The 15,269-nt window shown below is 47.5% G+C and overlaps 1 long non-coding RNA gene across 2 annotated transcripts; it reads right to left on the bottom strand.

The window, feature by feature from the left end:
- Positions 1 to 2,104: 2,104 nt before the first annotated feature.
- On the bottom strand, positions 2,105 to 8,745 carry LOC119365855. 2 transcript variants are annotated; one of them, XR_005175790.1, is made up of 10 exons: positions 7,667 to 8,745; positions 7,496 to 7,555; positions 7,022 to 7,413; positions 6,450 to 6,504; positions 5,263 to 5,504; positions 4,298 to 4,408; positions 4,118 to 4,197; positions 3,855 to 3,929; positions 2,774 to 2,921; positions 2,105 to 2,351 (listed from the first exon to the last, which is right to left on the bottom strand). It is a non-coding gene; the product is annotated as an uncharacterized LOC119365855 (long non-coding RNA). The 2 variants fall into 2 exon arrangements; XR_005175791.1 differs by lacking the exon at positions 3,855 to 3,929.
- Positions 8,746 to 15,269: the final 6,524 nt, after the last annotated feature.

Raw genomic sequence — 15,269 nt, 5'->3', positions numbered from 1 at the left:
TTGTGGGATCCCTCCCGTGGTAGACCAGCAGATGTAGCTTGCAGGTGGACTGGGTCTGCATTTTCAGATAGGCTACTACTTCCCAAAAGTGTAGTCTTGGTCTACCTGGCTACTTCACAAGTGAAGTTTAGTGGCTCAAGGGTGTGATCGGGAATCACGGGCAAAGTATACAAACATTTATAGAGTGTATAAGCTGATCATGATTAGACATGTCCTCAGTTGTGGACAACTTTGAGCAACTCATCTGAGAGCTGTCAGCTTGACCTCATCACCTCTTCTCAATTAAAATCAATGGGTTGAACCAACGGGGAGTGTGGACCAACACAGGTTACCGGCAGCTTCATCTGGGAAGGTTAGGGTAACCGGGGTTAAGGGGAACCCACATACTCAAATTGCATTGGGTTACGACCAAGGTTACCGGGAGTGCCCTAGACTACGACCAGGGTTATGAAAAGTGTCATACTATTACTAGAGTAGACCACTACTGTAAAAGATAGGGAAAACTATTTTCGCGCAAAGGAAAACCAGCCGCAACACCTTGCATTTTTACTTTCTCAGCAAGCCATTTTGGTGAAACATGCCAATACGTTCTATGTGTTCACCGTTGTGGCTGCAACATATCATGTTGCAATTTTACCGTGTCGAGCGGAAGGCGCGAAATAGGGTTACGACGCTATACTCAACTTCTGCCTGTGAGTGCATGGACGCCACAAGACTAGGATGATATCTCCACTGCATGAATATATTGTAAGCTAGCCCATGAGCTAAGCATGTGTGTATTGTAAATCACTAGATCTGTGATGTAATACTTGACACATGATATATTCTCGATATTTCATCGTCGACTGTGCGTGTCAACTATTGATCTAGGGACTGACACTGTAAGCGCAGAGATTTAGGCCCCTTTTCAGGGACCGGGTCGTGACATGGCTCTGCCTTAACACACCAGAGAGGCAGCATGCCGGCTCCGTATTGACTCAGTGGCAAGGCGAATATGGCTCCTCCTTGTAAGTGGCTTTTCTATGTTAATAAATAGGCAAGCAGATCTGCTACGTATTTTTTGAAAAAAAAATGAGCAAAAAAGGGTCAAACAAATTGCTAACTTAATTATGATATAATGCTTGTGTTGGTGTGTAAGAAGATGACAAATTTTGTGGATGCAGCCAAAATGGAGTACTAGTCGGCCAATGCTTATGTCAACTCCATAAACTTGTATACAGTTGTACTAGCCCTCTCATATGTTATATGTCATTATTTTCATTGCTATTCTGGCTATTCGGGTCATTCAGATCTCTGGACGGATCCTACATAGATTACATGATGGAGCCGGATTCTCTGACATACGCCCCCCCCCCCCCGACATGTGGGCCCGGGGCCACATGTCAGTGGGCGTCACGGCATGTCAGGGGAGCCGTGTCCTATGTCTTATAGTATCTTATCATAATGTACCCTCTTTTTTGTTCTCTAGAAAACAATGTGTGGTCAATCTTAGTATTCTGATGTGATTGAAATAAATCGGAGACGAAGGAGGTGTGGGGAAAGATGTGCTATTGGCAGGATAGCTCGTGGAGCAAGATTTAATGGTGAAACAAAGTCGATGATGCCGCTTGATGTGAATGAGGATCCTAACGATTGATGTCTGACCATGCCCCCTAGTAACGCACGTGCAATTAACTAGTATTTTGAATTGCACTATTAAAAATGACAAACATTTTTCAATACATGATAGTTAGAGATATATTTGGTAATAGAAATTGCCCGGGATTAGATAGAGTTATTTCCATCTTATCTCTAGGAGGTGTCTTGCCCTTCAAGTCTTGTATTCAATATATACTTGCCCTTGAGGCTCAATAATACATCCATCGTATTCGCACCAATCCCTCTCTCTCCCTTCTAACACTAGATCGGCATCACGCCTTGGCGCGAGGGTGCCGGTCCCAACGATGTGGCGAAGCAAGTAATGGTCGAGTTAGTAGAAAGCTAGGGTTTATCAGGATATAACAGAATAAAGGAAAGAAGAAACATTCACATGTAATAGGAGCAAGACATCATAGATGGAAAACAAAACTGTAGTACAACACATCTCAATAGCCAACAGAATGACAACACAACACATTTGAGGATGCAATGTTCATATACAGGGTAAATTAAAGGATACAATTGTTCATACACGGTACATATCAAGTACAAAAGGATGGATAGATGTGACAAAGGGGACGCATTCACAAAAGAAGAGGGAGATCACACGGTAGTTTACACGGTGCATCACAGGAGCTAGTGGCATCGAATGAAAGTCAAGTCCCATGGTTCATGAATCCAAACAAATAGGGACTTGTATAATCTAAGAGGTCCTGGAATCACAGTAATTGTTAGTCAATAAACAAAAGTAACCACCAGTTTCCAAAACCCTACTATGTAAACATATGGTTGTCACATAAAAGTGTCTTCATCCAAGGAAATCAAAAACAATATTTATGGTTGCTTGTCACGACCACGTCACTAATACAACACATACATCAAGTACTCCAACCCTAATGGGGAAATGACACACTATCTTCCCGTGAAAGGTTAAGTGTAGGTTCAAAAGAAAACAAAAGAATTCATGATTTCTTCAATGACAAATTCATTTGAAAGCAAGTGGAAAACTGGTACAGCTTTGGAGCCTTGCACAGGGTTGAAACTTTAAAGCCTCACATTCCCAAGCAATCTTAAGGAGGGCCAACATAATTGAGACCAAGAAGAATTAAACAATATATCAGCTAGAGAGCAATACCTGCACTGGCCAATGATGACACAGTGGCATGTTTGGGAATAATTATGAAAGGTTCCTATTCATCTTCACATAGTGCATGTTTCAACAATAATTCTGCCCCTGATAGAAACAATTCTAGCAAGTGAGAACTTCCTGTCAATGTATCTCCCTGAAATGAAATAAGTTAATAATCAAATTTCATCCTCCCTAGAATGGAGCAAATTAATAATTTGATTGCATTCTTATAAGCAACATATTGCCTAAATACTCCATAGAGGTTATTGACAAGTAAACAACATAAGCCACATGCATCAACAGATAAATATCACAGGTCTTTCAAGAAAAATTATCACATGCCAGCAAAACAAAGGTTTCGGTAAGTATTTTCCTTCATGTACTCACTCTACAGGACAAACAAATTGGTACCAGGAATCAAAAGGACCAACTTTTTTTACTGAATAGTAAGGATTAGCTAAGTTGCTGAACAAATTATCACAGTAACTTCAACTCCATCATGGACACTATCTATTTTCAAAAACAACAAGGATCGACTAAATAGATAAAGCAATTATCTTATACACAAACAGAAAGACTAAATCTACATATCTAAACAGAAACACTTCATAATTGGCTTCTATCTTACCAATGTAATCGACACCTATAATTGACTCAAAAATATTAAAGCCTAACCCGAACCAAAATGGAGGTCGCAATCTATTACCTTGACATAAGAAGTACCAACATAAAAAAATATAGGCAAAACCATTTGGAACCTCGATAACAAGAGTGGTGGTTACATAAGAAGTGGTTTCACCATTTGAGAGAGTGTGGCCATGAGTTTACTGCTTAGGTTTCACCGAAGCATTCAAAACGAACATATTGATTAGACAACGCGAAGAGCTACAATAATTTACTGGTGCAAGTTTGAAGAAAATGATTCAATAAATAGGCGCTTGTAGTGAAACAACTGGGAAAATGTTTCAATAAATAGGAGCTTGTAGTGACTCATGATATAACCACTAAATCTTCTCTAGCCTTCAATTGAATGTACTATTTTAGAATTGAAAAATTGCACACAAGAGCATGTAAGAGGCACAAGTACCTCTATCAAGACCAAAAGCAACACATAAAAGGCGTATCAAAGAGTTCACAGGTTTCCAAGTTCATGGATACATTCCTGCAACATATAGCAACATAAATGATCCAGCAATAGGTACCTCTGTCAAGCAAATGCTTCACATTATACCTAATCGTATTTAAGTGCCAGGAGGTTAGCAGAGAATTTCTAAATAACTGGGTATGAAAGAGAAATAAAACAAAGCAACACATATGGCCTTTTGAAGGGGGCAAGTAGATCAATGCTACCTCTGAATATAAAATTAGGCATGTTTATGGGAGGCGCAACGTGCCGGCCGGATCCCCTCTGCTATGCCCAAAGCGGCAACCTGCATGACAGGAGATGGAAGGAGCATCAATGAGAGAGAGAGAGAGGCTAAGACGAATCGGCACCACGAAGGGGAGCCGCACTGGCAGAAGGAGGCTCACCTCATCACGATGTCCTCATCAGCCCCTATATGGCGGCGGCCTCCGGTGCGGTCTGCCGGCAGATAAGCAAACTCCATCAACCAACAGAGCACCAACGACCTGCTTGAATATCTGCAATCCTCAATTGACATGAGCCATATATAAGTTAGCAATTCAAGAATCCATTATAGCAAGTTTTAGCCTCCTGGCTTGTTTAAGTAGTGAACCACTAATTAATTTTATTATCCTAGTTTGTTTAATTAGCTCCATTGTAGATAGATTCATCCTGGGTTGTTTAATTAGGGAGCCACAAATTCATTCTAGCATCCAGGTTTATTTAATTAGGGAGCCACAAATTCATTCTAGCATCCAGGTTTGTATAATTAGTGAGCCACTAATTATTCAATCAACCGAGCAGTAGATACACACAATCAGTGATATATATGCAACACTAACGCAACCATTACTTGCGTTGCTCTCATCATGACACACATCATCTGCTTGCCATGGCAACACACTTACACTGATGTACATGGCATCAGGTTTCAGCATCCATGATGCAAAAATAGCAAGTAAAGCTACATGTATGCTACCTTACTTGATTTAAACAAAATATATGACTTCACTAATCTTATTTTCTCAGAAAACCAATGTTCTTTTTAGTTCCATGTAAAAAATAGTACTCCCTCCGTCTGAAATTACTTGTCGCAAAAACACATAGAAATGAATGTACCTAGAACTAATATACATCTAGATGCATTCATTCTTGTGACAAGTAATTCGGGACAGAGAGAGTATGTCATAAGAAAATAATCAATTGACCATTTGCTAAGAAGTATCCATTGATCCCATACAACAAATTAAAACAAAAAGAGAGAAACTAAAAATGAGCATAAAGGAACACTAAAAATAGACAGATCAGAGGAGGAGGGGAAGTTAGTACGAGAAGAGAGCTGGGGGAGGAAAAAGAGAGGATAAGGGCTCACCGGAGGACAAGTAGGGCGGCAGTGAGGGGTGCCTGGCGGCACGGGAACAGGAGAAGCCTTCTCTCGCTGGAGCCGCGTGCCCCCGTGCGGCATGAACCTCGCCCGTGCCCCTCCTCGACCCTGTATCGACCTCCTCCACTCTTCTTTGGCGGCGGCAGGACCAGCCCTGTGTGGCTGTGCTCCTCGGGCGACCGCGACCGCTGCCCCTATGTTAACCGATGCTATCAATGACAAGGAGAAACCTGCAGAAACATATATCTTGCTTTAGAAAAATCGAAAACACATGCATGAAAAACCAAAATCTGGAAACTGTCCAAGAACATGGATGTACAAATTAAGGGCACAATCTCACATTCCTCAAGCAATCAATTTACATGGTCTATAAAATTGCAGCGTCTTACTAAAATACAATCAGATAGAGCAACTCAGATCGAGCGACCGCTATATTCTTTTAGGCTCCACTAATTGTGAGGATACATATGTAGAGTCACACGATTGAAACAATGAAAATAATAGATCATTGCGTACGAAACAAAATTACATTTTCCAATTTGAAGGTATGTTAGTGCTCTCAGCTACCTAAACCGGCTACCCGCTCAAACCAATGCATCCACTTGTACAATCCATAATATATCAAAAGGTTCAATATCAAGAGCTGAGCATACACCCATAGAAAAAGAAGGCATGGATGAATTGTTTGTCAACACCCAACCAGTATATATATAGAACCAGAAACACAAAATAGCTGCAAAGCCAAATAAAAAGGGCATCAACAACACACTTATGTAAAATAGTGCAAAGTAAAAAATAAATCATATATTTTACACTGTAATAGGAGAAATCTTTATTATCCAGTCCATGACTCTATTTGCAAGCTAATGTGAGAACAAAGGAATCTGGCCAGGATTTTTTTTTCATCTTCTCCAATAACAATAGAAAAAAGAGATACAACCAGCTCTCCTAGATGTATATATCTAGCAATTAAAATCACTGTAAGAAGGAACCTGGTAAAAGTAGCCATACAAATCTATGGTGTTCAGGTGTTCGGTAAAATTGAACAGATGATGCTTGAAACTATTTAAAATGGAGATTTGGTAAGAGGCAAGTAATTGCCGAGTAGGCTTGTACTGGATACCAGACATGGTACTCTCAAAAAGTAAACAGAAAATCAAATCATGTAAATAGACCTGACAATTGCCGTCTTCGTTAACCTTGAGCTCAACCAAGCCGTACAACACCAACCTAAGTAAGAGGTCATATTGGGATCAAATGACATACAATTAGAAAAACCTACCAAATAGCACAGAAAATTATGTGCAGATTTATGGGGTAAATGATACTCATTGATGCTTAAACTAACTAATATATATTCACTCACATGATTAGCACTTCAGTACAGCATCATAATAGTTAGCATGATGCTCACTACAGTAGCATAAAAAGATATTGGTCACAGGTTCATAATAATAATGCCGGAACACATGCAAGTGAATAAAAATTCATCAAAAAACGGGTTTCTTGATCATCGATGGAGAGTTAGGGATGCAGATTCTTAACTTCTTTTAACCAAGCATGATTCAATTAAACTGCCCTTTTACCCACATCATGGGAGCTGTTCACATGAACACCTTGACGTATTGGCGTGACAACAGAAAAGCAAAGGAAAAAACAGGAAGTAAAATCATAGCAGGTCATCTATTTCATATCCACACATGCATAATCAATATCTGTCAATAGAGTGTAGGTGAAGAAACCTCACCGGCTATCATCGCCAAGAGGAAACTCCCATGGCTATGGCCATTTCTTCATCATGAAAGAAGCAAATAATCCAGCCATACTCACACCAAAAGGGCCAGTACTCCAGTAGCGATGCATTGGCTGTACCGATCACTGCTCGCAACACATACACACTGCAAAGAAAAGTTTTCATAAAACTCAAGCACTGCAAATAATTGGGATGGTCAGGTAGATCTGAGAATCAAACAATTTATCCTAATCTCCTGCGGTATTGGGATGGTCAGGTGGAGCAGCATTCCTATACGCCCCGCCAACCGTCAGGAAGAACGCGTAAAGCCACACGACAGCGACAGACATTATGATGGCGAACCCCTCAAAGGCAGTGCCCAGCAAAGGCACTAGATGAGGTATGTACTGCAGGAAAAAATGATCTTAAGCTTCAGAAATTGTAAGTAAAGGTCACACAACAGCTAGGTAGGACTGATGATGCATGTACCTGGGAAAGAGCTACCAGCAGTATGATCTCTAGAAGACCGATTTTGATACATTTCACGACCTACATAGCATATCCATACTGTTATGCTATTGTTATGCCCACTGCTGTCAACTACAGCCAGATAGAATTCAGAAGTGCAAATTTGTGTATGCACAACATAAAAAGTCTTACACTTGGGAATCGAAACTTGTAGAGCCCGAATCCAACGAGCGCGATGAGCATCCCGGTGACTGCAACACGGCTAAGGGAATCCGTCACACACGCGGTGAACTCGAGGGAGAGGGAAACACGGCCTCGAGGCAGACGGCGGTGAGCTCATGCACCTAGGTCAGGGCCGAAGAGTGTGCCGCTGTAGCCGACGCTGGGCGCCTTTTCGCCATGGTCGGAGATGATGCGGTCCGTGGCGAAGCCTTCGGTGGTGGCGCAGAGTCCGCATCAGCCCAACCGCCGCCGCTACTGATGGCGTCAGCACAGAGCAAGCAGTGGACGGAGGAAGCATCCCTCCATCGAGGGAACCACGCAGGAGAGCTCCTGGTCATCGGGATGCATGGCGGCTGCCGCGGCCCCCTCCTGTCAGCAGCAGAGGCGGCGCGTGACCCAGAGCAGCAGGAGAAGACCTTGGCCAGGCGGCGCACGGTGATGCCGGCCGCCTCCTCGTCGTGCCCGTGGCCGGCGCTCCTCCTCCTCTGCCTGGCCCCGATGGGGAGGAGGAAGGACGGAGGCATCAGGGTGAGGGATGGCCAGAGGCTCCGCGAGATGGACGCCGCGTTCTCCATCCCCGCCCTCGTCCCGGCTACTGCTGCTCTTCCTTCCTGCGTGCGGCGGCCCGGTTGGCCGTCGACGGCGTGCTGGTAGTTAGGCCATGGCCGCCGCCGTGCTCAGAGCTCGGCCCCGACCGCCGCCGCGCTCACTAACGCACCCACATGTCTGGGCTCGAGCTCGGCCATGGCCACCATCGCGCCGGATCCAGAGCGCCCTTCCACCCCTCGGCGCGCGCTGCTCGCCGCCGGGCCTCACGGGAGTGATCGCCGCCCGGCCGTCTTCGAATCCGGCCACCGCGGCCCGACCAGCAGGCATGTGATTCGGGCGACAGGAGGGGAGGGGAGGGGAGGAGGCGGACCACGGGGGGTGAAGGGTGGCGGCAGCGGTGAGTGCGGGGATGGTGGGGGCGACTGGGAGGACGAAGAGGCGAGGCAGACGCCCTCCCTCGTCTCATCCATTGACGGGCCAACCAGGGATCAACGCGTCATGGGCCAACATGTGAAAAGACGAAAACGCCCTCGGCGAGGCGCTGTAATAACGGCGGTTCTTCTTGCGGCTGCATCGACTCGCGCGTCGCCCCTGCGTCACCCCTTCGGGCCGTAGTACCGCGATACGCAGTCCCCGCTGCCGCCCTGAGACCGTCCCTGCAGTTGCACCGACCCGCGCTCCACCGCTGTGTTGCCGCCTCAGGCTGTAGCGCCACGGCCCGTGGTCCCCGCAACCGCCCTGAGATCTTCCGTCGTCGCCTCGACCTGCCCGCCGTCGTTGCGTCACCTCTTCGGGCCGTAGCGCCGCGGCCCGCGGTCCACGGCCGTCCCAGCGCGTTGACCTCTCATGGTATGCGTCGCGACGCCTCTCTTGGCGCAGGAACGCCACCGTCCTTACCGGTCTTCGTCACGTTATCGGGTTCCTCGCCTACTTCGAGCACCGCCGCCGCGCTACTAACCTAGCCGCCGCCGTCGCCATCAGGCCACCGCCACCGCTCTTCTTCGGTTGCAGCCACCGCTACCTCCGTAGCCGCCGTCGTCGCCCGTCCACCCCCTTCGTCTTCGTCCAAGCACTAGCCCGTCGCCAGCGTCGCTGTCATCTACCCCGACCACTTCGTCTACTCCGACCACCGTTGGTGACATCAGCCCCCACGCCGATTAGCGCCATAACCGTCGTCAAGTCTTCTTCTCTGCTAGCCCCTCCGACTCCTCGGCATGGCGTACAGCTCGTGTAGGTCCCTCATCTACGCATGCCCGGTACTGGCAAACATCAATGCATGCCTTCATCCATGACGTGTCCCTGGGCTTGGCAAGCCTGGTTGGCGCTTCATCAACTTCGTCTTCATCCGTCTATGCATGCCCGGTGCTGGCAACACCGGCGAGTGCCTTCATCTACGACGTGTCCCCGGGCTTGGCAAACCCTGCGCGTCCCATCATCAACACCGTCTTCTTTCCGGCGCACTGCTACTTCAACACCACTGCGCCTATGACTAACACGGCGCCTCCTTGCGCCCGCGGCTCCATGGTGACTTCCTCGACACCGGCTACCCCGACTAGACATCAACCACGGCGTTCTTCGCACAACTACCTTGACCATGGCTACACCATCCTACTCTCTCGGCTACCTTGACATCGGCACAAAGGGTTAGCATCCGCTTGAGCAACTCGTCGGCTTCCTTTAAAGTCAACGCGTCTACAACGCGACACCATCCGCGACGCTCCCGCTACGACTGCGGGGGGATGTCAGCCCGTCGGCTGCTATTCTCTCCAGTCTGACTGTCCGCGACGCTTCTGTTGTTCGCAACACTACCACTATGACTGCGGGGGGACGTTAGAGATATATTTGGTAGTAGAGATTGCTCAGGATTAGATAGAGTTATTTCCATCTTATCTCTAGAAGGTGTCTTGTCCTCCAACTCGCCCTCGAGGCTCAATAATACATCCATTATATTTTGCATCAATCCCCCCCCCCCCTCTCCCTTCTAACAATGATGTATGTATTTTTAAAAGGTGAATTTTAAATTATATGATCATTATTTGGGAATGCCAAGAATTTTGGAAATATGCATGAACAGTTCTTAAAAGTACATGAACATTTACGAAAAGTGTGGACGCTTATTCGAAACTTCATGAAGTTTAAAAAATGCAAGAACAGTTTTCAAAAGCATTACATAGACAAGATCTTTTCACTTTTTTAACCCAGTTATATCACATTAATAAAATAAACATATGTGTTTAGAGCATTTCAAAATATTATTACGGACAAAAATTAAAAAATGAAAAGAGTAAAGAACTACGCTGTCTCACTGGGCCTGTCCAGGCAAGGACGCCCGTTCATTGTAACAAGATGTTCCCAAAATCGGTATCTGTAGTAAGTTTACCGGGCTAAAATGGCTTGGCAAATTATTCTCCAGCTTTTGGATATTTTTATTGTTTTTATGCTGTTTTTACCCCTTTTTCTCAACAAAGCCCTGAATTTTCAAAGAAAATATTTCCTAAAATTTTCAAAAATTGTTCGGGATCTTAAAAAACATTTGTATTTAAAAATATGTTCACATATTTTGAAAATAATTTTTTTGAAAAGATGGTGGTTTTAAGAAAAAATTATGTTTCTTAAACAATGTTCTCAAATTTTACAAAATGAGAATTTTATAACACAAATTTCATACTTTTTGAAAAACCACAATAGAAAACCATTGATGACTGAAAACAATAAAAACCAGAAAAAATGCACGCTGCATTACATTTATACCTAATAATAAAGGGCTATTGTTTCTGGCCATTTGTCATAAGATTGTGCCCGAAATTGCTATAAATTATCCACTATGTCACCCATAGGTTAAAAAACGATTGGGTTTTTTCCTTCACAAACCGCGTCCACTTTGGTTCATTTATAGAGAACCCCCCCACATGTGCTGCAAGAGGATAAGTAGTGCAGTGGCTAGAGCGTCAATGTTGCACATGGTAGACCTTGGTTCGATCCCGCTTTTCTCTCTAGAGATGCTGGTGGGCGTAGGATATAACTGCTCGTGCAAGCATCACTTAGCAGATTGGCTACACACAATTTCGGTCCAGCTACTCTATGTTTAGCCTTTCTTTTTTGGCAGATTCAAATATTTTTCAAAAAATCATAACTTTCAAACCCTAACTCCAAATGTAACATGTTATATATGGAAATCCCTCAAAAAATTGTGTACTTTTCAAATATACTATTATATTACATCTTAATCATTTCTAAATTGCTTTAGGATGTACATTTAATTAATATCTTTTCTATATGGGGTATTTTGGAAATGTCTATTATATATGTTTCCTACTCTTCAAATTTAGTAGATATGAGAGTTTGATGCTCTCACAAAATCTATTGTCAACTCCACGGGGGATGCTGATTTCTATCAACTACCATATCCTAAAGTTTAAAGCAGGTACACACAGTGAACAGATTGGCTACACACAATTTCGGTCCAGCTACTCTATGTTTAGCCTTTCTTTTTTGGCAGATTCAAATATTTTTCAAAAAATCATAACTTTCAAACCCTAACTCCAAATGTAACATGTTATATATGGAAATCCCTCAAAAAATTGTGTACTTTTCAAATATACTATTATATTACATCTTAATCATTTCTAAATTGCTTTAGGATGTACATTTAATTAATATCTTTTCTATATGGGGTATTTTGGAAATGTCTATTATATATGTTTCCTACTCTTCAAATTTAGTAGATATGAGAGTTTGATGCTCTCACAAAATCTATTGTCAACTCCACGGGGGATGCTGATTTCTATCAACTACCATATCCTAAAGTTTAAAGCAGGTACACACAGTGAACAGACTGCCGACTATCCCTCCCGACCAACCCTCCCCCTCCCGCGCCGCCCCCGCACGGCGGCGGGGAGGGCTTCCGCCGCGGCGCCCCCAAGTCCCCTCCCCCTCCCTCCTCCTCTCCCGCCGCCGCCAGAGGGCCTGGCCGGGCAAAGCTCGTCTGGGCCGGCGGCGGCGGGGCCTTTTGGTTCCCCCGCTGGCAGAGGAGCGGCGCGGGTCTTCCTCTCCGGCTGGGGCGCGGCGCGACGTCGAGCTGGGGCGCTGGTCGGCGCTGGGTGGTGGTCGCGTGGCGGGCGGCGCAGATGGTGGTGGGTCGTGTGGGGCCGAGACGTGGCGGCGCAGATCTGGCGCGTGGGGGCTCCTGCGGCGAGGGCTGCGGGCGGCGCGGCCGGGCGCTCCTGGGCGGCGGCTGCTGACGGTGTGGTGACCAGCGCAGCGGCGGCTTGGTGGCGGTGGTGGTGGTGCGTGCCGGCTGGATCTGGTGGTTTCCGCCGGGCGGTGCGGGTTGGGGCATCAGCCCGGCATGGCTGTTGCTCCGGCTGTGGACGGCGGCGGCGAGGCGGCAAGGCCATCTGGTGTGGCGGCTTCCATTCGTCGAGCCGGCATCACGGCAGCTCAGCGGGTCGGCTACGGCGGCGGCTGGTTTTCTCGGCGTCGGCTCGTTTGTAGGCGGCTCGGTTCGACCTTCGATCCATCTCATCGGCTCCCGGCCGCTATCTTCGTCAAAGGATTGACCGTCCCCCAGCTGCGGTCCATTGCTCGTCTCGCGCCCGATGCGCAGGTTCGAGCTCGTCTCGTGCACAATGCCGCAGGACTAAGCTCGTCTCGCGCACGGTGCAGCAGGACTGACCTCGTCTCGCGCACGGGTTGTGGGATCGAGCTCGCCTCGCGCCCGGTGCTGCAGGATGGGTCGATGGAGGTCAGGTGGCCGGCCTATGGGGTCTCGGCGCTGGGGGTTGGCCGGTGGTGCGAAAGGTGGGATCTTTCCGCTCGTCTCTTTGGTTGGGATAGCGGCAGGTCTCGAGTGAGGTGGTATCAAGGTCTTGGATGCCGGGGCGGCGGCCCTGGTGGTGGTTGCGCGGTATCTCGGGCGGAGGCCGTGGCTTGGTGCTGCCCGGTGGCCATGGCCGTGTGGGCGGCATGGTTGCCGGGGGGTGCGTTCGGCGACGGTGAGTTTTGGCCGGTGTGAAAACCTGTTCTATCTCCGGATGGACCGGCGGCGGCGAAGCTTGTTCCCTTCTTGAAGGCGTCGTCACGGCTCTCATTGCCCGTCGTGCGGCTCCGGGGGAAACTCTGATCCTCGGATTGGGCTGTGGCGGCGCTCCAGTGCCGTATCCTTCCTGAAGGCGCCGCCTTGAAGCCCATGGTTCGTCATATGCGGCTTCATCTCTCCGCGGTGGTAGTGCTAGGGGTGGTGTTGCCGCGCTCAGCGCCTATATATCTTGCCTTGGATGTGTGCATGTGTTGTGGTGACGTGTGTTTGTACTGGATTGCTGTGATCGTGCTTTATATATAAAGCGGGGCGAGAGCCTTTTTCGGTAAAGCAGGTACATAATCTTCTCTATTTCGCACAGTACACTACCAACCCCTATAAGATGATGCACATTAAACTGCTGATACAAGCTTTATGTAAACCAGTGGCTTAACATTGATTTTCATAATGTTTAAATTGTGCCCATAAAGATTTTTTTAACAATATTGTTTGTTGATGTTGTCGGATATATGTATGAGGGATGCTTTTTTTCTTCGCGTTGCGACACACGGGCATGTTTTGCTAGTGAAATTTAATGGACCTCAACTTGTACACCAGTGAACCGTCAACTGGTCAATTGGTCTTTGTCAAGTCTCGAGCGAGCGAGCCATCGTCGCCTTGTTACCGAGCAAGCAAACCTAAGCATTATGGGCGGTAATAGGCGCCGGCGCACCGGTCCAAATTTGGGCCGGTCGCAGCGCGACCCTTCGATCTGGCGTCCCACAGCCATGGGATCTGATCCCGTGCCTTCCTCTTTGAGTCTTCTTCTTCCTCTGAATACATCCCAGAAAAAATCCCCCGCATCTGCCCCACGCGACTCTGCCTCCGTCTGCAACTCCTCGAGGGCAACAACCGCCGGCCTCCAGTCGCTCGCGTCCCCGCTTCCTGTCCTCGTGCCGCCGCTCCTCGCCGCAGCTCCCATGTCATAGCCCCCTCTGCGGCCAACTCTTTATGGCCATGGCGACACCCGCTAATCGTCGTTTCATGGTGCCCTGTTTGTAGCATCCCCGCGCCCCGGTTGCAGCAGCCCCCCAGCCTCCGTTCTCCCCCTCCTCCCAGCGCATCGTCGCGCCATTGGTCGGCCCCCTATGTCGGTTCCAGCACATGGGGGAATGGTCGCAGCTTCTACGGTTGCCGGTTGTAGCATCCCCGAATGTCGGTTGTAGCATCCCCGATCGCCGGTTGCAACTTTTCCGATTTCCAGTTGCCAGTTACCGCCGTGAATGGTGGTAACAATTACCATCTCTAGTAGTAGCAAAAAATCCATGTGGTTACAGCAAAACGGTGTGGCCGCCGTCAAGGGGTTGCATCTTCTTCATGAATGATGTAGCAAATCCTATAGTCGGTAGTAGCAAAAAACTGTGTGGTTGCAGCAAAAAAATGTTGTTGTTGCCTGGGTCACATCATCTTCACGGATAATGTAACAAATTTCGTCGCTGGTAGTAGCAATTTATGTCGCTAGTAGTAGCAAAAACACTATGCGGTTGCAACAAAACGTTGTCGCCGTCGTCAGGGGGTCACACCATAGGCGCATAATGGCTGTAGCAAATTCCACCACGGGTCACAGCTCCTCCATCGCCTGGTTCTAGCTACTCGCATCAATGGTTGAAACATCCCTTGTCGCGCCGTCATAGCATTCCACCGTCGAGGTCCCCGTCGTCACAGGTCCTCGCGGCGCCCCTACCTCCTTCCTCGCTCTCTTTTGCAAGATGGCGTGGATGAGGGAGGCGCCCACAAAAAAGGAAGAATTAGCCGCGAGGGGGGGAGGGGGGGAGGACTTGGTAGCCATCTCCGCTGGCAAGCTCATCTCCGACGAGATGCTGTCTGGCCTGGTCGAGGAGGTCGCAGTGAGAAAAAAGCTGCAGCGCAGCGCGAGTTGGTCTCGGGAGAGAAGATAAGGGAGAAACAAGACAAGGGATGGTGTGGGCCTCTAGCCCCCTACATCCT

The sequence above is a fragment of the Triticum dicoccoides genome, chromosome 2B, assembly GCF_002162155.2.
Source record: "Triticum dicoccoides isolate Atlit2015 ecotype Zavitan chromosome 2B, WEW_v2.0, whole genome shotgun sequence".
Taxonomy (NCBI): domain Eukaryota; kingdom Viridiplantae; phylum Streptophyta; class Magnoliopsida; order Poales; family Poaceae; genus Triticum; species Triticum dicoccoides.
This window is presented reverse-complemented; position numbering and strand designations above follow the sequence as displayed.